The sequence below is a fragment of the Macaca thibetana genome, chromosome 1 (assembly GCF_024542745.1).
Source record: "Macaca thibetana thibetana isolate TM-01 chromosome 1, ASM2454274v1, whole genome shotgun sequence".
Taxonomy (NCBI): Eukaryota; Metazoa; Chordata; class Mammalia; order Primates; family Cercopithecidae; genus Macaca; species Macaca thibetana.
In genome coordinates this window covers 124,495,169-124,520,144 of record NC_065578.1, presented here as the reverse complement: position 1 = coordinate 124,520,144, position 24,976 = coordinate 124,495,169, and the positions used below count along the sequence as shown (strand labels likewise).

Sequence of the window (24,976 nt, the reverse complement as noted above, 5' to 3'; positions counted from 1 at the left end):
GTGATTTCTTTTTTTTTTTTTTTTTTTTCCCGAGATGGAGTCTTGCTCTATCACCCAGCCTGGAGTGCAGTGGTGTGATTTCGGCTCACTGCAACCTCTGCCTCCCAGGTTCAAGCGATTCTCCTGCCTCAGCCTCCCGAGTAGCTGGGATTACAGGCATGTGCCACCATGCCCAACTAATTTTTGTATTCTCAGAGACAGGGTTTCACCATGTTGGCCAGGCTGGTCTCAAACTCTTGACCTCGTGATCCACCCCCCTCGGCCTCCCAGAGTGCTGGAATTACAGGCATGAGCCACCGTGCATGGCCCAATTTTTTGTTAAAGTAGCAAACAGACCAGTAGGGTGCCTGATATTTTTCCATCTCTTCCCTAGCTCGCTGTTTTTTGGGGATAGTGATACTTCTTTTTTTAATACAGGGTGCACCTGCTAAAGGAATAACATGGAGACTTAACGACTCCTGATTTTTTCCTTCTTGCGCTGCTAATGAATTAAGGAACACATCCAAACCGTAGCAATAATTGTACTAAAATCCACTGTGAGTGTGATTTATGCAAGAAAGATAATATAGCAAAATTTTGATAAATATACATGTTTTAAGTTAAAGTAAATATTTTAAATATCCCTTTTATAAATATCCATTTTCACCAATATTTTTAACTTAACCAAACCAACTACAGGTCCCTACCCTTTAGAAAAGAGGACCGCTACCATTTTGCAATAAACTATCTTAAGCTTCTCCCTGTCCAGTTCAACCTCTTCCACTCCTTTCTCCACCCTGTGATCAAAGAAAGTTTTTAAAGGCAAATGTTCTGGTATCGCTCCCATGTGTAAAACCAGGCATTGGATCTTCTGAATATACAGGATCCCCTAGAGCCCTCAAGAGCCTTTGTGGTCTGCTCCCTGCCCACCTTGCCAACCAAGGCTAGAACTGATGTCACAGTGATGTGCCTCTGTGCTTTGACACACGCTCTTCTTGCTGCCCTGAAAGCCCTTGGCCCCCTTTCCACCTGTTTCTACTTGTCCTGTAGAGCAGTGTAACTATCATCTCCCCAAGAAGGCCTTTCCTAAGACCCCTATCCAAAGCTGATTTTAATGCTCTTATTCTATGCTCCAGAGCACTCCATTCTTGCCTCTATCATAGCACTTGCCACTCTACTTATAGTGGTTTTACTTGTCTGTCTTTTCTGTCTTGACTTTGCGTTCAAGAACAGAGACCTAATTAAAGGCATCTTTGTATTGCTAGTACTTAATGTGTACTACAATTACAGCCATCCTACAATAATAGCCATCCTAATGAATGTGAAATAGTATCTCATTTTGGTTTCCTTTCACATTGTCCTAATGATTGGTGATGTTAAGCATTTTTCAATGTGCTTATTGGCCATTTGTATATCTTCTTTGGAGAAATGTCTATTTGAGTCTTTTGCCCATTTTGTATTGGGTTGTTTGTTTTTTGTTGAGTTGTAGGAGTTCTTTTTATATTCTGGGTATTAAGCCCTTATTAGATATGTGATTGCAAATATTTTCTACCACTCTGTGGGTTGCCTTTTCACTCTATTCATAGTGTCCTTTGATGCACAAAAGTTTTTAGTTTTGACGAAGTCCAATTTACATGTTTTTTCTTACATTGCCTGTGCCTTTGGTGTCATATCCAAGAAATCATAGCCAAATCCAACATACATTTTTTAATGAAGAAAAACAAGAAGAAAAAAATCAAGCAAATATCTATCTCTTTTGATGGAGATTTGGGCCACAGTGGTAGGACTTCTGCCAAGATTTAGCAGGGAGCAGCTATAGAAAGCCCCTTTCCTACCACAAATAATGCTGGATAACATAGAATCTTCCCCTTCCCCTCAAAAAGTTAAAATACTTGGTCAATCAAAAGGCAGAAAGAGAATTATTCAGGTGCCAGAAGCACAAAGGGAACTGATAGCTGTCACAGTGCCCCAGAGTGGAGGCCACGTGGCCCAGGCCGTGGTGGAGAACTAGAACTGAACTCTCAGTGAAAGGAGAGAGCTACTAAAGAGCTGCCCTATCACTGATGGAGACTGGAAAGCTCAATCCATCACCTCTTAAGACACAGAATGAGCCCTGGGGCGAGGCAAAGTCATCTGAGAGAAATCAGAGCACTGCACCTGTGTTCCCAGAAGGCATGGGGTACAAATACACACTATTAAAGAAATTAACCAAAAACTACCCCAGCGTTGTAAGGGCCATAAAACCCTAGACAAATGCAAAGCCACCTCATGGAGATGCCTCCAGACATTTGGAGATGTCCACAGGAGATAAATACACTTAGAATGGGCTCACAGGCACACGAGGGATGACAAGTACATACAACAGACTAGAGATTTCGCACCGGGTAACAAAAGGGAGAGCAATCTGGAAGGATGTCAGCATAAGTGTGTTTAAAATGGTCAAATAAATAAAGCAATAGATCGAACGCATAAAACAAGAACAAAAGTATATGAAAAAAAAAAAGAACCTAGTAGAGACTCTATAATTGAAATATACAGCCATGCAAATGGACCCCGAAGCTGGGCATTCCACCACCAGTTTGTGGCCCAGCTCCAGCGATAGGGAAGAGATCTCTCCCTGCCCCACTGCACCTCAGGAAGACCTCGGTGACTCACTGCACACACCCACCTTACAATGACCCTATTGTACCATCCAGCAACCTGGTGAGAGGTGTGTTGGGAATTCAGGCAGAGAGACTGAGAGGACCACACCTGTGCAGCAACCGTGATAATTCATGCTTTGTTTCTTGGCCCTCATTAATCTCCTAAATCTCTCCCAGTCACCACCAAGAAAGAAGACTGGGAGGGAGAGGCAAGTCTGCACTGGCTGCAAACTGGATTCTGAGTGATTCGAGCTGCCGGTAAGGTTAGACAGTGAGGGCGGAGAGAAGCTGCAGTAGTCCTAGTTCCTGGCCCCACCTCTCTCCACCGAGAGAAACATTTCTGTTAGCAGATTCATATTTTATCCTCACAATGACTTAGTGTCAACATTATCATTAAACATGATCTGCAGAGTCACTAGGGATTCTGGTAGGAATGCAAACAAAGACAATGACTCAGGAACGTTACAAGTCCAGTCCATAAAGAGACTAACTTCTGGCAAGGGAAGAAACACAAATGTGAAAGTTGGGGAAAGTATAAATATCATGTAGGAAGCGAAGGTTGCTTCATAAATGCTAGCTCACCGTTCTCCTCATTTCCTCACTACTAAGCATCCTCAGCTGCCTGCAGCAACGCTTTCTCCTCCCCATTGCTAAAATTGCTTTCCCCAGAATCAAACAAGTCCTTACCTACCTTATAGCCAAATCCAGCAGGCTGTTCTCAGCCGTCATCGTCCTTGATGCTCAGCACTGGTAGATGTGGTTCACAGCCCCACCCTCTTGATGCCTGCAGAGGTAGGCTCCGTGCGGCAGTTAACTGAGGATTGCTCACAATGGGGACCCTAGCCCAGAGCAGGGCCTGGCACCTAATAGCCAGCCTATGAATGCTCAGTGAAAGAAGGCGTGCACCACAAGGTCCTGGGGAACCAAGAATTCCACTGTGGCCCATACATTTTAAGTCCTAGAGGATCCTAGAATGGGAGATGTAAAAAGCCTTCAAAAAGGCCACTCTTTTAAACCATTATACTGGCAGCTGAGCCATGTTTCCCCATCATGGACACGTCTAGAGGGCAACGCCTAAAATCATACACATCTCCTCACCCAGGACAGGGCAGGGGCCTTAGCCTGGGGCATATGGGTGGGCAGAGGGGGATGAACGATGAAAGCTGAAGAAGAGAAAGCAGGTGGAAGGGGGCAGCAGGGTGGGAACAGAGAGAGAAAACAAAGGGGGCCAGGGAACAGGAGGGCAGAGGGGAGAAAGAGAGAGAGAGAGAGATACAGATCTAGCCACTGAGGAAAAGGCCAGAAGAGAACACTGTCCTCTACTGAAGTAAAATAACTTCCACTTGACCACGGCACTGCAGGTCCTGGGCAGCACACGCTGGCCATGCTGCAATGTTTAGGACCTATGACATCTTCCCTTCACATCCAAATCATAATAGAGAGAGGACTCTCTGTCCTCATTGAGCCAGCAATGCCTTGCAATTTTTACCTTTTGTATCTGGTAACTTTCTACCTCTGCCCACTTTGTGGGAGGTGGCCCTTGGTGCACCAAACCAGGAGGAATCAGTGTTAGAGCTATGGAGACTCCACTGAAAGCCCTGGAATCTGGGTGTGAGCAGCGCCCCCACGGTGTAGGCCAAGAACTTGCAGCACTGAGGCTCCAGACACTCAGGTAAGAGTCAATCTCTTGGTGAGCAGCTAGGTCCCTGCAACCTTCATCTAGGTCTAAATGGGCATAGGGGTAGCTTTTCTATGGACAGGCCCTAGCCAGGTGTCCCAGGTACCAGCTGCATCCTAGGTAATCCATTGCAGACCATAGGATTGCACCAATACTAATGCTAGTCTCTTTAGTGTTTTTAGGTGTGGCTTTTACTTCCCAATAGGCTGACTTCTGGTTGCAGAAATCTCACAGGAAGCAAAGACCACATGGTAAGGAGGGAAAGGCAGCAGCAGAGTGGATGCACCTGGGGTCCCACAAACCTTTGGCTCTGAACCTTCAGCTAAATGGGGGAATTGAGTGCTTTTCTTTGGATCTGGCCTGGCCTGGCCTCGCTGCTGCTCCCAGCTTCTGGGACCATGGGAATCCTTGTGCACCGCCCTTAGGGGCCACAAGAAAACAGCATGGTCCTTCCCCATGGAACTCCCCTGTAGAGAAGTGGGGCACCTGGAATATTCAAGTTCCCAGGAGACTGGGGGCCAGTTGTTAGCCAGGGGAGACTGGTGGTTCCTGACTTTTGGTCACCCCATATCCGAGCTTGGCCTAAGGCTCGTGCTGCCCTGGCCTCCAGGATTGGCTGTGGAGGTTCCATCCTACAGCTGGAGCCATCTTACTTGGTCTCCTCAAAAACAGATCCTAATCACATAGAAATACAATTATGCTTCTCCTACTGGTGTAAAGTCTCTCTGAGCAGACTGGACTGCTGATTTATGTAGAATTTGTGGAAAGTGTGGGATTCAGAGACTGGTGAAGGGCTCAGACATAAGTGAGCTGGTGTTGATTGGTTGGCACTCAAAGCTGCTCATTGGACTGAGTTGCTTTCAACTCACTGACTTTCAGAAGTGAGGGGCTAGCACCGACTGAGGGGCTTGCAGAAATTTGTTCACCGAAGTGAGTGGCTGCATTAGGAAAAATAAACTCCACTACAGGTGTCCAATCCTATTCCCTGGAACCTGTGAATGTGTTACTTTACATGTCAAAGAGACTTTGGAGAGGTGATTAAGTTAAGGATGTTGTAACAGGCAGATTACCCTGGAAAGCCCAGTGCCATCACAAGGGTGCATAGAAATGAGAGAGGGAGGAAGGACAGTCCATGTCAGAAGGATGCCATGTGACAATAACTTGAGTGTCCATGGCTGCTGTTGAAGGTGGGAGGGCTACCAGTCAAGGAATGTGGACAAACCCCACATGCTGGAAAATGCAATGACACGGGCCGGGTGCGGTGGCTCAAGCCTGTAATCCCAGCACTTTGGGAGGCCGAGACGGGCGGATCACGAGGTCGGGAGATCGAGACCATCCTGGCTAACACGGTGAAACCCCGTCTCTACTAAAAAATACAAAAAACTAGCCGGGCGAGGTGGCGGGCGCCTGTAGTCCCAGCTACTCGGGAGGCTGAGGCAGGAGAATGGCGTAAACCCGGGAGGCGGAGCTTGCAGTGAGCTGAGATCTGGCCACTGCACTCTAGCCTGGGCGGCAGAGCGAGACTCCGTCTCAAAAAAATAAAAATAAAAAAAAATAAATAAATAAAAAATAAAATAAAATAAAATAAAATAAAATGCAATGACACAGTCTCCTCACAGCCTCCAGCAAGGAACGCAAACCTGTCAACAACACATTCACTGTAGTGCAGTGAGACTTCTTTTGGACTTCAGATCGTCAGAACCCTAAGATCATAAATATGGGTTATTTGAAGAAGTTGTTTGTGGTCATTTATTACAGCAGCAATAAGAAATTCATGCAGGGCGGGCTTGGCAATTCATGCCTGTAATCCCCAGCACTTTGGGAGGCTGAGGCAGGCGGATCACCTGAGGTCAGGAGTTCAAGACCAGCCTGACCAATATGGAGAAACCCCATCTCTACTAAAAATACAAAAAAAATTAGCCGGACATGGTGGCACATGCTTGTAATCTCAGCTACTCGGGAGGCTGAGGCAGGAGAATTGCTTGAACATGGGAGGCAGAGGTTGCAGTGAGCAAGATTGCGCCATTGCACTCCAGCCTAGGCAACAAGAGCAAAACTCCATCTCAAAACTCCATCTCAAAAAAAAAAAAGAAAAGAAAAGAAAAGAAACTCATGCAGTGGACACAGATGAATTAAGATGATATAAAGATTTAAAGCCAGTTCTGGTGGCTATTTGTAACCGTGGCTTCAGAATAATTACCCTTTTTTCCAGGCATGTAAACTTTAAAATTTTTTAACTGTCATAATAAGTAATTAAGATGACACTGGAGATTGTCCCAACTGTCCCTGTACAAGGAGTCTAAGCCCTTACCCTCTGCTCAAGGCATCACAATGTCTGGTAGTGTCTGAGGATAGGTTTTGCATGGGTGATGTTTGGGGGCAGGGTTAGGGGAGCTCAGTCACTGGATTTCTCATGTTCCCCACAAGGATGGCTGCACAGTGTTAGGAAGATGAGTGTTCTTTGTCATCTAGGCCATCTTGTTTCTGATGTCTCTTTCCATGCATGAGGAATTTCCCATATTCCAAAACTATTAGGATCACATACTTGCTTTCTCAGCTTCCCTGGGGCCTGAGATGTGGGTAGATTACTAAGGTAAATTGAAAGAGCTACTCCAACTTTTGATGTGAATTGAGAGATTAAAGGAATCAGCACTGGGGAAATTCATTTGGGCCCCTGCAACCTAATAATCTCCACATCCCAAGATCTTTAATAACAGTGTCCAGGGCTGCAGACGCAGAGAGAAAGGCAGTGAGAAGGAAGGAGAGAGGTGAGAGATGAAAGGGAAGGAGGAATGAGGGGATGGAGAAATGGAGGCGGGAAGGGAGGTATGTAGATACTCTCCCTAAAGTCACCTGGCGCTGAGTTCACCTCCAGGCACCCGCTTGATTCTTTTGAAGAGAATCACCTTCCACTTCTACCCAGTCTCTTCAAGGATCAAGTTACTCCACTCTCCATTCTGAAAATATAAGTTGGCTTTCTCATCCAGCCTCCATCCTCCCAGCCCCCCGTTCTAACCCAGTCCTGAGGTTAGAGAGAGAGAAAAAAAAAACCCAAAATCTCAGTCTTAAATCAAACACCTCATCTTCTGTTGTACTTTAGCCAGCAACTTCTTCTCCTGAATTTTCTTCTCTTGTATTCTGTGTGGCAAGGAAAATTAAAAAATGGCCCTTTAGATACTATGAGAATGTAGAAGGAATGATGTACACAGAGTACACAGCAACTGGTACTACAAGCAGCAGCCCTGAGAAGCAGCCCCGAAGCTATGTATCTATATGCATCACACATGCTTATACTTTTATTTTGTCCATATAAATGGTATACTTTGCATACATTGTTTTACATCTTTTTTCTTTAAAGTTTTGCATTGGTGCAACAGACAATCCTAGAATCCCTCTCCATGGTGAGTAACCTGGGAGAAAGGTTAGGAACACAAGAAGAAGAGAAAGACGCGTCATTATCCTGCCTAAGATACCTGGGCACAAGTGGAAAAGGATCATGACATCACCGGCTGCGGGTTGGCCATGTGGGCTGAGTGAGACTGAGAGGCGGGTGGGGGCGGAGGATGGGTTCGAGGGAAAGCAGAAGCCCTCGACGTCATCAAAGGGGTTTGTGTTATGTTGATGAGGCAGCGCAGGGGTTATCATTTAGCTGGCCACCTAAAGGCAATGTAATCCCCAGTGTTGTTAAGAAGAATTGTGTGGAATAGGATTTGGGGTGACGCTTGGAAAGAGGGAGACCTCTGCGGAGAGTCAGGCAAAGTGACCAAGTGTGTACCACGACAGGAGTTTGAAGATGTGCTGTGGCAAAAAGTAACCCCACATTTTCCTGGTGGGGGAGATACTATGGTCAGTGAAATGATTTTTCCAGTTTAAGATTTATCTATTACAAATCCGCTTTCTTAACACCTTGGGTTTCCACAACGTAGGAAATGCAACTGAAGGACTTATATTTGGGGTTTGGGGGGTTGAATTCTTTCTCTCCTCTAGCAATCACTTTTTTCACATGGCACGCATTTCTTTCAATCCACCTTGAAACATCTCGTGGATATGATCTGCTCAACTTTTGTTTGTTGTGGTTGCTTTCAAGGTTTCTATAACCACTCTCCGCACCCTACTCTAACACACATACGCATCTGTGCTACCCTCCTGTGAACACTTCAGCTGTGAATACTTTAGCGCCTGCAGATTCTGTCTCGCTGACTGGTGGCTTGCAAAACTTTGCTAACTGCAGCCAGGTTTTTCACATATCTCTCTTGCCCTCTTCTTCCTCCTGTTCCTCTTCCTTCTCATCTTCTATCCTGGGCACAGCAGTACGACTAACTTACAGGCAGTACCTAGTGCTGTTTCTGCTGCTTTATACTCACATTTTTTTTTTCTGACAACAGAGAAAGAAAGATCCTCTGAATGGAACACTTTCCCTTTCTGAGGCTTCTTGTGGAGCAAGAAGGACCTAGGAGAGGCTCTGGAAATCTTTGGCCCTGCTTCAGGGCCTGGGTTGCAGCCACAGATCTAGCAAAGGTGGTATCACTCTCTTGCTACCCAGGGAGAAGTCAACTTGGGCCCGGTGTTACCCCTTAGGTCCCACTAGAGCTAACAGAAAGCTGAGACTTCCCACCTGGCTACTTTGATGTCATTGCCCGTCCTTACTGCGGAGGACCTTTGGAAGAGTAACCAAGATTAAGGCTAACATCTCATAGAGAGACACATCTCCCGAAGGACAGGTTTTCACCACAGACCTCACAGGAGCATCTGCTCAGCTCCTGGGGCAAAGGGTGATGGGCCTCCTGCACTCCTGCACATAGGGTCAAGCAGAAACTGTTTTTATAACCAGTAAAGTGCCTTTTAAATGCAAGAATTAAGGGTTTTCTTAGTTCATGGTTTCACACAGTACAGAATATATTCTGAATTCTCTAAAAGTTCCTATTCGGCATCTAGACTGACTTTTTCGTACTTTGATTTTTAGAAACAGGGGTGCTGCAACCTCTATGAAGTAACAGGAATTAGATTTTACTCTCCTACCAGGAATAATAAAGAAAAAAATAAAACAGACAAAATACACAAAAAGAATACGTTCAAGATCCTGGACATAAACCCTGAGACATGGGCACCTATCAGGTGAGCCCTAAATTGTTCTAACTTACTGCCTTGAGAGGGTTTCCAAGTTAGGCACAGGAAGGGGAAAGTGAAGAGAAGCTCAGTGAACCTTTTGAGTTGAGGACCCTGAGCTGAGAGTCCAGGGAAGTTACGGTATCATAGAGTTCACAGGAAGAGCACTAGGGAGGAGAGAGCTGCAGAGAGTAAATGGGGGTAACTGCAGAACATGACCCAGCACGCAGCACAGTGCGGGTCCGTATGAGGGAGGGAGTCAGGTTCAGAGGAAAACACGTTTGAAAAGATTAGAGGGAATGGTGCCTGGAGCTCATGCAGAGCTAGAATCATGCCTGTTTCCAAAAGGCAGACTGAAGAAAAAAAAAAGGGCCTCAAAATTCACAAGGCATAGGGTAGAGAATTCAGGAAGGTTTTGTCTCTAGTAAGAACAGATTACCCCAGGACAGAGCACTGCTGTAGCCCTCTTAACAAATCATAAAAGCAAGACCGGAAATGATCAAGCTGTTTGCCAGCAACTTGACTGCATCTCTGAAGAAACCTCAAAATTTATAGGGACACAAAAATATGCAGCAACCAACAAGGTAAAATTCACAATGTCTGGCATTCTACCAAAATGTTTAGCCATATTAAAACAGGGAAATGACAATAATGAGGAGACAAATCAATCATGTTAAACTGACTCAGAGCTGACACAGGTGTTAAAATTACCAGAGAAGAACATTAAACCAGGTATTATAACTGTATATCATAAGTCCCAAAAATTAAGGAGACAAAAGGAAGATACAAAAAGATCCAAGCTAGCATTAAGAAATAAAAACGCCGGGCGCGGTGGCTCAAGCCTGTAATCCCAGCACTTTGGGAGGCTGAGACGGGCGGATCACGAGGTCAGGAGATCGAGATCATCCTGGCTAACACGGTGAAACCCCGTCTCTACTAAAAAATACAAAAAACTAGCCGGGCGAGGTGGCGGGCGCCTGTAGTCCCAGCTACTCCGGGAGGCTGAGGCAGGAGAATGGCGTAAACCCGGGAGGCGGAGCTTGCAGTGAGCCGAGATCATGCCACTGCACTCCAGCCTGGGCGACAGAGCCAGACTCAGTCTCAAAAAAAAAAAAAAAAAAAAAAAAAAAAAAAAAGAAAGAAATAAAAACTAGGGCTGGGTACAGTGGCTCATGCCTGTAATTCCAGCATTTATGGAGGCCAAGACAGGAGGATTGCTGGAACCCAGGAGTTAAGACCAATCTGGGAACATAGTAAGACACCATATCTACAAAAAATAGAAAGAAGTAAAAACTGTGATATCTGAGAAGAAATGAACTGCAAGGGATTAACAGCAAACCAGAAAATATAGAAGAAAAAAATTGGAAATATTAAGGCATAGCAAAGAAAAGTAGCCAAAAAGGAATGCTGAGAAAAACATAATAAAGGAATAAGCATCAATGAGCTGTGGAACAATTCAGCTGACCTCAGACATGGGTGACTAGAGTTCATCAAAGGCAAACACAGTGGCAGCAGAAAAACTCTTGGAAGAAATACTAATCTAATACTTATCAAGCCAGGTGTGGTGGTACGTTCCTGTGATCCCAGTTATTCAAAGGCTGAAGCAGGAGGATCATTTAAGCCCAGGAGTTTGAGACCAGCTTGGGCAACATAGCAAGACCTTGTCTCAAGGGGGAAAAAAAAGCTACCTCCAAAGAACAAAAAACTAATCTTGTCAAATGTAATAAAACTATAAATCCACAGATCCAGAAAGCTCACCATAATCAAGCACTAAAAATATGAAGAAATGACACCAAGGCATATCATAAATTGCTCAATGATAATAAAGAAAATCTTAAAAGCAGTCAGAGAAAAAACACATGTGATTACATTGAAACAAAGATAATATAAGGATGACATCAGATTTTTCACCAGCCACAATGCACACAAGAATACAGTGGAGCCACATCTTTAAACACTCAGAGACTGAAATTGTCCACATAGAAATCTATACCCTGCAAAATTAGCTTTCAAAAAACAAAGGTGAAATAAAGACACATTCAAACATATAAAATGTGAAAGAATTTGGCTGGGCAGGGAGGCTCACACCTGTAATCCCAGCACTTTGGGAGGCCAAGGCGAGGGGATCACTTGAGGTCAGGAGTTCAAGACCAGCCTGGCCAACATGGTGAAACCCCATCTCTACTAAAAATACAAAAATTAACCGAGTGTGGTGGTGTGCACCTATAATCCCAGCTATTCGGGAGGCTGAGGCAGGAGAATGGCTTGAACCCCGGAGGCAGAGGATGCAGTGAGCCAAGATCGCACTATTGCACTCCAACCTGAGCAACAGAGAGAGACTCTGTCTCAAAAAAAAAAAAAAACAAAAAACAAAACAAAACAAAAAAAAGGGAAAGAATTTATTACCAGCAGACCTGTGCTCCAAAAAATGTTAAAAGACATCCTTCCTACAGAAGGAAACAGGTATGAGATGGAAATCTGGGTGTCCACAAAGGAATGTCAAGCACTAGAAATGGTAACACATGAACAAATATATACATTTCTTTTCCTTATTAGTTAAAACTCTTTAAAAGGAAATTGAGGCCATGCCTGGTGGCTCACACCTGTAATCTCAGTACTTTGAAAGACTGGGGCAGGTGGATTTCTTGAGGCCAGGAGTTAGAGACCAGCCTGGGCTACATGATGAAACCCTGTCTCTTCTAAAAATACAAAAATTACATGGACATGGTGGTGCACTCCTGCAATCCCAGCTACTCAGAAGGCTGAGGCACGAGAACCACTTGAACCCAGGAGGTGGAGGATGCCGTGGGCCAAGATTGTGCCACTGCACTCCAGCCCAGGCAGCAGAGCAAGTAGATTCCTAAAATTCATGTGGAACCAAAACAGAGCCCACATTCCAAAGCAAGACTAAGCAAAAAGATCAAATTTGGAGGCATCACATTATCTCACTTCAAAATACACTGTAAGGCCATAGTGGCCAAAACAGCATGGTACTGGCATAAATATAGGCACATAAACCAATGAAACAGAATACAGAACCCAGAAATAAAGCCAAGTACTTACAGCAACTGATCTTTGACAAAGCAAACAAAAACATAAAGTGGGGGAAAGACACCCTATTCAACAAATGGTGCTGAGAAAATTGGCAAGTCACATGTAGAAGAATGAAACTGGATCTTCATCTCTTACTTTATATAAAAATCAACTCAAAATGGATCAAAGACTTAAGTCTAAAACCTGAAACCATAAAAATTCTAGAAGATAACATTGAAAAACCCTACTAGACATTTGCTTAGGCAAAGACTTCATGACCAAGAACCCCAAGGCAAATGCAACAAAAACAAAGATAAATAGATGAGTCTTAATTACATTAAAAAGCTTCCACACAGTAAAAGAAATAATCAGCAGAGTAAACAGACAACCCACAGGATGGCAGAAAATCTTCGCAAACTATGCATCCAACGAAGGACTGTGGAATTTATGACATAAAAATAAAATTGTTGGCCCAGTGCAGTGGCTCATGCCTGTAATCCCAGCAAATTGAGAGGCCAAGGCAGGTGGATCACTTGAGGCCAGAAGTTCAAGACAAGCCTGGCCAACATGGTGAAACCCTGTCTCTGCAAAAAATATAAAAATTAGCCAGGCATGGTGACACACACCTCTAATCCCAGCTACTCAGGAGACTGAGGAACAAGAACTCCTTAAACCCAGGGGGCAGAGGTTGCAGTAAGCCAAGATCACTCCACTGCACTCCAGCCTAGGTGGCAGAGTGAGACTCTGTCTCAAAAAAATAAAAAAAGAAAAGAAAAGAAAATTCTTGTAACAATAGCACAATGGCAAAGAAGGGACATATGGAGATATAATATTCTAAGGCCCTTACTCCATACTTGTTTCTTTGTTTTTTTAAAACAAGGTCTTGCTCGGTTTCCCAGGCTGGAATGCAGTGACATGAAAGTGGCTCACTGCAGCTGTCACCTCTTGGGCTCAAATGATCCTCCCAGCTCAGCCTCCCAAGTATCTGGGATTGCAGGCATGCACTACCACACCTGGGTAATTTTTAAGCTTTTTGTAGCAATAGGGTCTCACCATGTTGCCCAGGCTGCTCTTGAACTCTTAGGTTCCAACAATCCTCCTGCCTCAACTCCCGAAGTGGTGGGATTACAGGTGTGAGCCACTGTGCCCAGCCCTACTCTATATTTGAAGTGGCATAATATCACTGCATGTTAGACAGTGTTAACTAAAAAATATATCATATAATCCCTAAAGCAATCACTACAATGACAAAACAGTGACGGGTAATGGAAATAATAAAAAAATGGAATAATAAAAAATACTAGTTTAAAGCAAAAGATGGCAGAAAAAGAAGGAAGAGAAGGAACAACTTGAAAATTGAGAGCAAGCTAAAACTGAAACCTAGCCGTTTCAATAATTATACTAAACGTAGAGGATCTAAACACACCAATTAAAAAACTGAGATTGTCACACTGGATAAAAACAAGATTAACTATATGCTGCTTACCAGAAATGCACTGTAAAAATGAAGCTACAAATACATAAAAGTAAAAAGATGGGAAAAAATATTCTATGCTAAGCATAGTCAAAAGGAAAGAGAAGCAGCTATATAATACCAGGTGAAGTAGATTTCAGGGCAAACCATATTTCCAGGGATAAAGAGGGTGATTTCATAATAATAAAGGAGTTAATTCTCAAGAAGATATAATTACCACCCCCCATGACAGAACTTGAAAACATATAATGCAAAAACTGATAGAACTGAAGGAGAAATAGATAATTCACCATATTGTCAGAGATTCCAAAGCCCCTCTCTTATTAATTGATACAACAGGTGGACAGAAAATTAACAAGGTTATAGCAGACATCAACAACACCATTAACCAACTTGTCCTGAATAATGTCTGTAGAACACAGCACCCAAAAATAGTATAAGACATATGTTACTCAAGTACACATGCACCACTGATCAAGACAGACTATATTTTGGGCCACAGAACAAGCCTCAAAAGATTTAAAAGAATTCAAGTCATAAAGATGCGTTCTATGATACCAATGCAATTTAGTTAGAAATCAGTGGAAGAAAGACTTTTGGAAAATTCCTCCAAATATTTGGAAAATGGGTAAAATACTTATAAATTACCCATTGATCAAAGAATAAATCAATAGGGAAATTAGAATTTTTTTGAAAAGAATAAAAGTGAAAACACAACAAATCAAAATGAGGAAGGAGGATTCATAGCATTAAAGGTCTATATCAAAAATGAAAAAAAAAAAATGCTTTCAAGTCAGTGACCTCAGGAGGATTCATAGCATTAAAGGGGAGGCTGATATCAAATCGAGAATCCCTGGCTGACAAAAAAAAAAAATGCCGGGCGAGGTGGCGGGCGCCTATAGTCCCAGCTACTCGGGAGGCTGAGGCAGGAGAATGGCGTTTCAAGTCAGTGACCTCACTGCTTCTCGGCACTTTCTCAAGAAACAAGAAAAAAAGCAAAAGAGCAAATTAATTTTCAACTCAGAAGAAGGTAAAACAAAGGTAAAAATGAAAATCAATGATACAGTTTTGGGGGTAGGGACTATGTTGTCATTCCATACTGTTAGCATACAGGTTCACAGTAGTTCTTCTCTGTGGTGCCTTCTGTTAATCAAAAGGTTGCCGGTTTGAGCTCACCTAGGAGCAGAACCTACTCATAACCTATCAAAGAGTTTTGAGCAGCTTTTATGTTTCAAGCAGCCACTTCATCCTGCAACCCTTACTTCCTCCTCATGATTTCCTCCTTTCATCACCCAGGGTGTTCATGAAGCTTCTCCCTGCAAACTCGTTTCCCCAGATCTTTACATAGTGCCACTGCTCTCCTTGCACTCCCTAGAAGGCAAAGGCTACCTTCACTCACCCCATCTACCCTCCAGATTCCAGGGGAACTGCCAGGGTCAGAGGCTGAAGGCACAGGCACTGAATCCCTTCCTCAAGCATGTGACATCAGAAGTCACCTTCTAAGTCACCATTTGCTCTCACTCCAGGTTGTTGCATCTCAATACGCAGTGTTCATCACAGGATCACAGGACACCACAACCCTTTGATTTAGGGCTGTCTTGTCCTTACCTTCTTCTTTTCAATTAAATTTACATACAATAAAATTGACCCATTGTAAATATATGATTCAATTATATGGAGTTTCTCAACCTGTACTACAGTCCACTTTTAGAACATGTCCTTTACCTTCCCAAATTTTTCCACTGCCACTGTAGCAAATCCCACTCCCTCCACTAGGCTCAGCCAACAATTTTTCTATTTTGTCTGTAAATGTATCTTTTTCTAGATATTTCATATAAATGGCATCAAACAATATGCAGTCTTCTGTGACTAACTTGTTTTACTTAGCACAATGTTTTAAGATTCATCCATACTGTAGCAGGTGTCAGATTTTTGTGCTTCTTATTGCTAAATAGAATTCCATTGTATAGATAATACCACATTTTATTTATCCATCTACCAGTGATGGACATTTGAGTTGGAGCTAATTTTTGCTATCATGAATAATACTGCCATGAACATTTTCGAAGAAGTTTTCTGTGGACCTGTGTTTTCATTTCTCTTGGATAGAAATGAATTCTTTTAAATCTGAACACACCAATTAAAACGATTTGAATTCTTTTAAATCTTTTGAGGCTTGTTTTGTGGCCCAAAATATAGTCTGTCTTGATCAGTGGTGCATGTGCACTTGAGTAACATATGTCTTCTGCTATTTTTGGGTGCTGTGTTCTACAGACATTATTCAGGACAAGTTGGTTCATGGTGTTGTTCATGTCTGCTATATCCCATTCTAGGGATGGAATAGCTGAGTTTTATGGCAAGCTAAGGTTTAACTTTTTAAGATACTGTTGAACTAGGTTCCAAAGTGGTTTTATCATTTTACATTCTTCCCAGAAATATATGAGGGTTCCATTTTCTCCACATTCTCAGTAACATTTGGTGTTCCCTGTATTTTTTTTAACATAGCCACATTAGTGGGTATAAAGTGGTATCTTATTGTTGTTTTAATTTGCATTTCCCATGCAAATCAAAACCACAATGTGATACCACCTTACTTCTGCAAGAATGGTCATAATAAAAAAAATAATAGACATTGGTGTGGATGCAGTGAAAAGAGAACACTTCTACACTGCTGGTGGGAATGTAAACTAGTACAACCACTATGGAAAAGAGTGTGGAGATTCCTTATAGAACTAAAAGTGGAACTACCATTTGATCCAGCAATTCCACTACTGGGTATTTACCCAGAGGAAAAGAAGTCATTCTATGAAAAAGATGCTTGCTCACTCATGTTTATAGCAGCAAAATTCACAATTGCAAAAATGTGGAACCAATCCAAATGCCCATCAATCAACGAGTAGATAAACTGTGAGAGTGTGAGAAAGAGAGAGAGAGATCTCACAGTTTTATGTGTATATAAATATCATATATAAATATGATATATAATCACAGTTTTATATATATAACTTATATATAACATATAAATTATATATATATCCTATATATATATGAATGATGGAATACTACTCAGCCATAAAAAAATGAATTAACGGCATTCGCAGCAACCTGGAGGGGACTGGAGATTATTATTCTAAGTGAAGTAACTCAGGAATGGAAAACCAAACATCACATGTTCTCACTTATAAGTGGGAGCTAAGCTATGAGGATGCAAAGATGTAAGAATGACACAATGAACTTGGGGGACTCAGGGGAAAAGATTGTAAAGGGAGTGAGGGGAAAAAAATCTAAAATTTGCATTCAGTGTATACTACTCAAGAGATAGGTGCATCAAAAACTCACAAATCAGCTGGGGGCAATGGCTCATACCTGTAATCTCAGCACTTTGGGAGGCCAAGGCGGGCGGATCACGTGAGGTCAGGAGTTCAAGACCAGCCTGGTCAACATGGTGAAACCCTGTCTCTACTAAAAATTCAAAAATTAGCCAGGCGTAGTGACGAGTGCCTGTAATCCCAGCTACTTGGGAGGCTGAGGCAGGAGAATCTCTTGAACCTGGGAGGCGCAGGTTACAATCAGCCAAGATCATGCCACTGCATTCCAGCCTGGGAAACAGAGCAAGACTCTGTCTCAAAATATAATAATAATAATAAAGTTTGCATTTTCCTATTAACTAATGACATTGAACACCTTTTCATATGGTAATCAACCATTTATTTGTCTCTTTTGTAACAGGCCAATTCAAGTCTTTTGCTGACTTTTAAAATTGTGGGTTTTCTATTTTTTTTTTTTTTTTTTGAGACAGGGTCTCACATGGACTGCAGTGGCACAGTCTCAGTTCACCCCAACCTCCGCCTCCCAGGCTCAAGTGATCCTCCCACCTCAGCTTCCCTAGTAGCTGAGAGAGACGCCTGCCACCATGCCCATCTAATTTTTTGTATTTTTGGAAGAGACGGGGTTTTGCCAGGTTGCCCAGGGTGGTCTTCAACTCCTGAGCTCAGATGATCCACCAGCTACAGCCTCTCAAAGTGCTGGCATTACAGGCATGAGCCACCACACCTAGTCAGTTGTGTTGCTTTATATCTTTAGGTATTGTGATAGAAGTCATTTTATTAAACATTTAATTGCAAATATTTCCTCCTAGTCTTTGGCTTATCTATTTTTTTCTTAATAGTATCTTTTGAAGCACAAAATTTTTAAATTGTAATAAAATCCAACTAATTTTTTTCTCTTATGGCTTATGTTTTTTGTGTAGCGTCTTAGGATACTTCGCTTAACCCAAAGATTTTCTTCTTTGGATTCCTCTTGAAATTTTATATTTTACGTCTATCATTTAGGTCTGTGATCCATTTTGAGTTGATTGCTGTGTATGTGTGAATTTAATCCCCAAAGTCCCCTTGGGGAGTTTTGTCCAGATGTTGGCAGGGGAACTTGGTGGTAAGTGAAGTTTAAGAGTTATACTCCCCTAGCCCAGGGAAACAGATTTCATACCCCTGCACCTGTTAGTGATTGGCTAAGTGCCTTGGGAGAGGAGAGATGAATGGGACGTGTGGGTCCCTTACTCCAAGGTATGTCTCATTCTTTGGGAACTGGGTAAGGGGTTAATATCCAAAATATATATGAAACTCACACAATTCAATAGCCAAAACAACAAATAACCTGATTAAAATATGGGCAAGGGATCTGAATAGACATTTTTCCAAGGAACACATACAAAATAGCCAACGGGTATAAGAAAAGGTGGTCAACATCAGTAATCCTCAGGGAAATGCAGATCAAAATCACCCTGATGATATAACCATCAGGGTGGTTATTATCAGAAAAACAAGTAAATGTTAGCAAGGGCCTGGAGAATCGGGAACTCTTGTATGTTGTTGGTGGGAATGTAAATTGGTGCAGCCATTACGGAAAACACTGTGGAGGCTCCTCAAAACATTCCAAACAGAATCACCAAACAACCCAGCAATCCAGCTTCTGGGTATATAATCAAAGGAAATTAAGTCAGTATCTCAAAGAGGTATTTGCACCCCCATGTTTATCACAGCATTCTTCACAGTAGCCAGGACATGAAAACAGCCTAAGTGTCTGCCGATGGTGACTGAAGGGTCACCTCAGAACTTACACCCACTAGGAGGGCATGTTGAAAGCATGCCCACTTGGCCACTTTTACAACTTTCTTCTGATCAGAAAGGCACCACCTCAACTGTCCAGTGAATAACTGCCTGGGAGCAGGGCGACCCCTGTGCTTGCTCACTTCCCCATTTACCTAATAAAAATATCCACTTTTTGCGCCAATAGTGAATTGACACATTTAAAGCGGGATGTTTTGTGCTTCTTCCCCCAAGCTACCTTTGGAAATAAATTGACTTTTTTGTAGCAGGCCTCATGCTTAATTGGACTCTACATGCGGTGAGCGACTAACCTGCTTTTGGTTACAGAATGAGTTTTAGAGATCTGATGTACAGCATGAGGACTATTGTTAATGCTGTATTATATACTTGAGGTTTGCTAAAAGAGATCATTGGTGTTCTCACTACACTGAAAAAGGCACTATGTGAGAAGGTGAGTATGCTAATTAGCCTGATTGTAAACACCCTACTATAGGGGTAAATGGAAGCCCTGAAGGGAGCAGAGCCATTAGTTCATTATATATATGTATATCAAAGCATTATGTTGTAGACTTTAACAATATACCATTTTAATAAAAGATTTCTTTCTACAAACATTAACAATACCATTAAAAAATATGAACTACATAGCAAAAGATGTGAACACCTGTACACTGAAGACTACAAAATATTGCTGAGAGCAATATAAGATCTTTGGAGGCCAGGTGTGGTGGCTCATGCCTATAATCCCGTCTAGGAGGCCAGGGCAGGTGGATCACTTGAGGTCAGGAGTTTGAGACCAGACTGGCAAATGTGGTGAAACCCCATCTCCACTAAAAATGCGAAGAATTAGCTGGGAGTGGTGGTGGGTGCCTGTAATACCAGCAACTCAGGAGTCTGAAGCAAGGGAATCATTTGAACCCGGGAGATGGAGGTTACAGTGAGCAGAGATCATGCCATTCCACTGCACTCCAGCCTGGGTAACAGAGTAAGACTCCGTTTCAAATACAAATTTTAAAAATTAAAATAAAAAAGATCTTTGGAATAGGAGTTATTTATTCTTATTATTCAAGACTCTTTTTGCTATTTGGGGATACTTGCAATTTCTTCTGAATAAAAAGTTCTGGGTTTTTTTTATTTCTGAAAAAACAGGCCACTGGAATTTGAATAAGATTGCACTGAATCTGTAGGTTGTTTTGAGCTGTATTTCCATCTTAACTATATTAAATCTTCCAACCATGGACACAGGATGTCTTTCCATTTATTTAGTTCTTCTTAACTCTCTTTAAGCAATGTTAGGTAGCTTTCAGTGTACAAGTATTTCACCTTCTTAAATTTATTCCTAGGTATGTTATTCTTATGGGTGCTATTGTAAATGAAATGTATTAATTTTCCTTTAAGATTTTTTCATTGCTGAGGAAACTGGTTTTTGTTGGCTTATTTTGTATACTCCAAGTTTGCCAAATTAGTTTATTAACTCCAGTGGTGTGTGTGTGTGTGTGCGCGCACGTGTGTGTGTTATTTGGTATTTTCTCTATATAGGATCATGTCATCGTCAAATTGAGATAATTGTTTTTTCTTTCCAAACCATTTTTGCTCACCTTCATTTCTGAAAGATATTTTTAGTGGGTACAGAAATTCTAGGTTGACTTTTGTTCAGTACTTTAAAGCTATTGCAAACTTCTTGTTTGTAATGTTTCTGATGAGAAGTCGGATGCCATCCTTACATTTAGTCCTCAGGATTTAACATGTTTGTTCCCCTTTTACTCCTCTTAGGATTTTCTCTTCACCACTGGCTTTGATAAATTTGAGTGTAGTGTTCCTTGGTGTAGTTTTCTTCATGTTTCTTGTCCTTAGGATATATTATGTTTCTGGGATATTTGTGGCTTACGGTCTTTATGAAGCTTAGAAAGCTTCCATCCAGAATGCTTTAAATATTTTTCTAGCCATCTTACCCACTCCATTCCCCTCAGGGATACCATTTACCCCTACAGTAGGGTGCTTAAAGTTTTCCCACTGATGGGCTTTTTATGTTTTCAATTCATTTTTCTCTGTGTGTTTCATTTGTGTTAGTTTCTACTACTACTCCTTCTAGTTCATTAATCTTTTCTTCTGCAATGTTTAATCAAGTGTATTTTTTTTAACTTCAGACTGTAAATTGTAGTTTTCACTTATGGAATTTGATATTAAAAATATCTCCCACATCTTCAATTAATCAAAGTTATAAAAACTGCCCTATTATCCTTGTCTGCTATTTCTAATACGTGAGTCATTTTCAACTGAATTATTTTATTCTTCATTATGTCTCATGTTTTCCTGCCACTTTGCCTGTTTGAGATTCTGAGATTTGATGCCAGACATTTGATGTCACTGCCCAAATGGGTCTAGTGACACAACTCAGCCTCAGTGTCTGTGCACACCAAAGCTTGTGCAGCAGGCCGGGCGCGGTGGCTCAAGCCTGTAATCCCAGCACTTTGGGAGGCCGAGACGGGCGGATCATGAGGTCAGGAGATCGAGACCATCTGGCTGACACGGTGAAACCCCGTCTCTACTGAAAAATACAAAAAACTACCCGGGCGAGGTGGCGGGCGCCTGTAGTCCCAGATACTCGGGAGGCTGAGGCAGGAGAAGAATGGCATGAACGCGGGATGTGGAGCTTGCAGTGAGCCGAATCCGGCCACTGCACTCCAGCCTGGGCGGCAGCAGCTTGTGCAGCAGGAGAGGCAGAGAAAGCAGAGACGAGTGTGCCACACATGGGGGTAGGGAGTACCCCACTTGTGCTTGGGGCTTTCTTCTTCCTCATTGAAAAAATATGTGTTCCTTTTCTTTTCCATATTTCAAGCCCTATCCCTCCAATGATAGGACAGTCCTCTCTCCAGTCTCATCCCCTCCAACGGATGGACAATGGTTCAAAACAATTCAGGGGAGAAAGCATTGTCTTGTTAACAAATTCTGCTAAAAAAAAAAAACAAAACTGGACATCCATAGGCAAAAATAGAAAAAAATCCACAACAGATGCTGGCAAGGCTGCATAGAAAAAGGAATGCTTTTACACTGTTGGTGGGAGTGTAAGTTAGTCCAACCATTGGGAAAGACAGTGTGGCTATTCCTCAAAGACCTACAGGCAGAAATACAATTTGACCGGTAATCCCACTACCAGATATATACCCAAAGGAATATAAGTCATTTTGTCATAAAGATACATGCTGGCATGTGTCCATTGCAGCACTATTCAAAATAGCAAAGACATGGAATGATCCTAAATGCCCATCAATGATAGCCTGAATAAAGAAAACGTGGTACATATGCACTATAGAATACTATGCAGCCATAAAAAGGAACGAGATCATGTTCTTTGCAGGAGCATGGATGGAGTTGGAAGCCATTATCCTCAGCAAACTAACACAGGAACAGAAAAAGAACACCACATGTTCTCACTTACAAGTGGGAGCTGAATGATGAGAACACATGGACACATAGTGGGGAACAACACATAATGGAGCCTGTTGGGAGTCAGAGTTGGGGGGAAAGAGAGCATCAGGAAGACTAGCTAGTGGATGCTGGGCTTAAAAACTAGGCGATTGGATGATTTGCGCAGCAAACCACCATGGCACACGTTTACGTGTACATCCTGAACATGTACCTCTGAAATTAAAAGTTGAAGAAAAAAACAACAAAAAATTTAAAAATCCACTTAAACCTCCATACTTGCACTAAAAGTAACTCAAAGTTGATTACAGAACTAAATGTAAACTGCAAAACAAGAAAACTTACAGTAGAAAACATGAGAGAAAATCTTCATAATGTAGATTTAAGGCAAAGTATTCTTAGTTATCACATCAACACAAACTATTAAAGAAAACATTGATAAATTCAGCTTCATCCAAATTAAAAATTCAAGGTCAGCACTAGACACTGTTAATAGAATAAAAAGATAAGCTACAGATTGGGAGAAAAATGTGAAAAGCACACACATCACAAAAAGTTGTGTGACGGTTAAAAATTGTGTGGATCACTGTGACTGAGCCCCAGGGTGCCAGGACATTTGGTTCATCATTATTCTGGGTGTGTGCTGGAGGGTGTTTCTGGATGCCATTAACACCAGAATAGGCAGACTAAGTGAAGCAGATTGCCCTCCCTATGGTGGGTGGGCCTCATTCAATCAACCAAAGGCCAGAGAAGGAAAAGGCCTAATAAGAACGAAATGTTTTCCTGGGTATCCACCTTTCCATCTTAGGAATTTCCGCCTCCATAATCTCATGTCCAAATTTATATATACACACACACATACATGCCATATACATATACACACATGTATATTAACATATATGTACATACACATTACATAGGTTAAGTAGGAAGTTTTGTAGTTTTAAAAGTTCAGCTATTCAATGATCATTGTTGAAGCTGGCCAGTGATTACAGGGGTGCTCTATTATATAATTCTGTCTCTTTTTTTATACTATTGAAGTTCTGCCTTCGAAGAATTAGGATAGGATAATAGCTGAATTTCTCCACATACATTTCAAAGCCCTAGGGATTAACACAGAGTCAGAAATCCCACCCATAACCCTGTCCCCCAACAACCAGGGCTAGGGAACACTGTGGCCCTCAGATGATTTTAGTTAGCCAGGTCTGGGAGCCACACAACAGCAGAGGGAGCAGGAAATACTATTCAAATAGAGGCCAGGACAGCGGGGAGGGCCTGTTCATGACAGAACACAGGAAAAGTCATCCATAGAAAGAGAGTGTGGAGAAACACAGACCATGCCTGAGACCTGGTAGATTAGAGACCTGCTGCTGAGGAATTGAAAGGAAGGGAAAAGGAAGGGGAAATGTCAACCAATTAGGGGTGTAGTTTTAAAAGTTCAGCTATTCAATGAAAATTGTTGAAGCTGGCCAGTGATTATGGGGGTGCTCTATTACGTAATTCTGTCTCCTTTTTTATACTATTGAAGTTCTGCCTTTGAAGAATTAGGATAGGTTAATAGCTGAATTTCAAACTAACTCTTAAAACTTAACCAATTAGGGGTTTCCTAATTGAAAGTAACAAGTGCAGAGGACCACAGGTGCCAACCTCAGAAAGGCAGAATTGCAGGGAGAGGGAGGGAGAGGCCTGGACAAAGGAATCACCCTCTGGAGACTCATAGTGAAGAAAGTGAATGAAGTAACTGGCAGAAATTAGAGGTCCTGGTAGAACAAAGTAGAATCCCAGAATGAGAACACACCTCATGCCTGTACCCAAAGCAAGACAATATTTCCTAAAACCTCAAGAAAAATCATTTTTGACAAGTACCTTAAATCCAGTGATGCGATCCATGTACCAAGGTAGTGGGAAAAGGTGATTAAGCAAAACTCAGCGAGACCTGATTCCCTGATGAGGACTCTGTTAAGGATGAATTCCTCTCAACAAGTGATGCCTAGGACATGCGCTTTTGCATAGCTCGTGAGCATCTATTTCGTTGTGGATCTAAACCAAAAGCCAAGGTGGAGACAAGGTGGGAAACACAGGCTGTCACTGGTATATGCTTGGGTTGAGCTAACACTATAAGAAATGGCAGGTAAAGAGGTCAGAGAAGAGGAAAATAATGTCTTTGATTGTCATAGTGACAAAGATTTGAAGATGAAAGATATAATTTAACATTTATAAACCATATATTAGTAGTGTGTCAAGTTAAAAGGGGACTAGTGATGTTAAAATGTTTTTAGTGCACTGTTAAGCATGCGCTATACAACCCTTCCTAAATAAACAAAAGGCACACAGACACACAAACACACACACAAAGAAAACAAATCACATCAACAAGGAAATACAGTAAATACACTCTACAACATATGGTAAATATAGACAAAAATATGAAAGAGTTTAGATATAAACAGGGAAATAAGAATGTTTTTATTAATCCATATTTTTATCCACCAAAACCAGACATTATAGTAAAAGCTTAAAATATTATATGTAA

General features: G+C 42.0%; 1 protein-coding gene across 1 annotated transcript in view; it reads left to right on the top strand.

Moving 5' to 3' along the window:
- The window catches only part of S100A10 (S100 calcium binding protein A10), an 87,735-nt gene that overhangs the window by 8,900 nt on the left and 53,859 nt on the right, over positions 1-24,976 (top strand). The gene's annotated exons all lie outside the window — the stretch shown is intronic.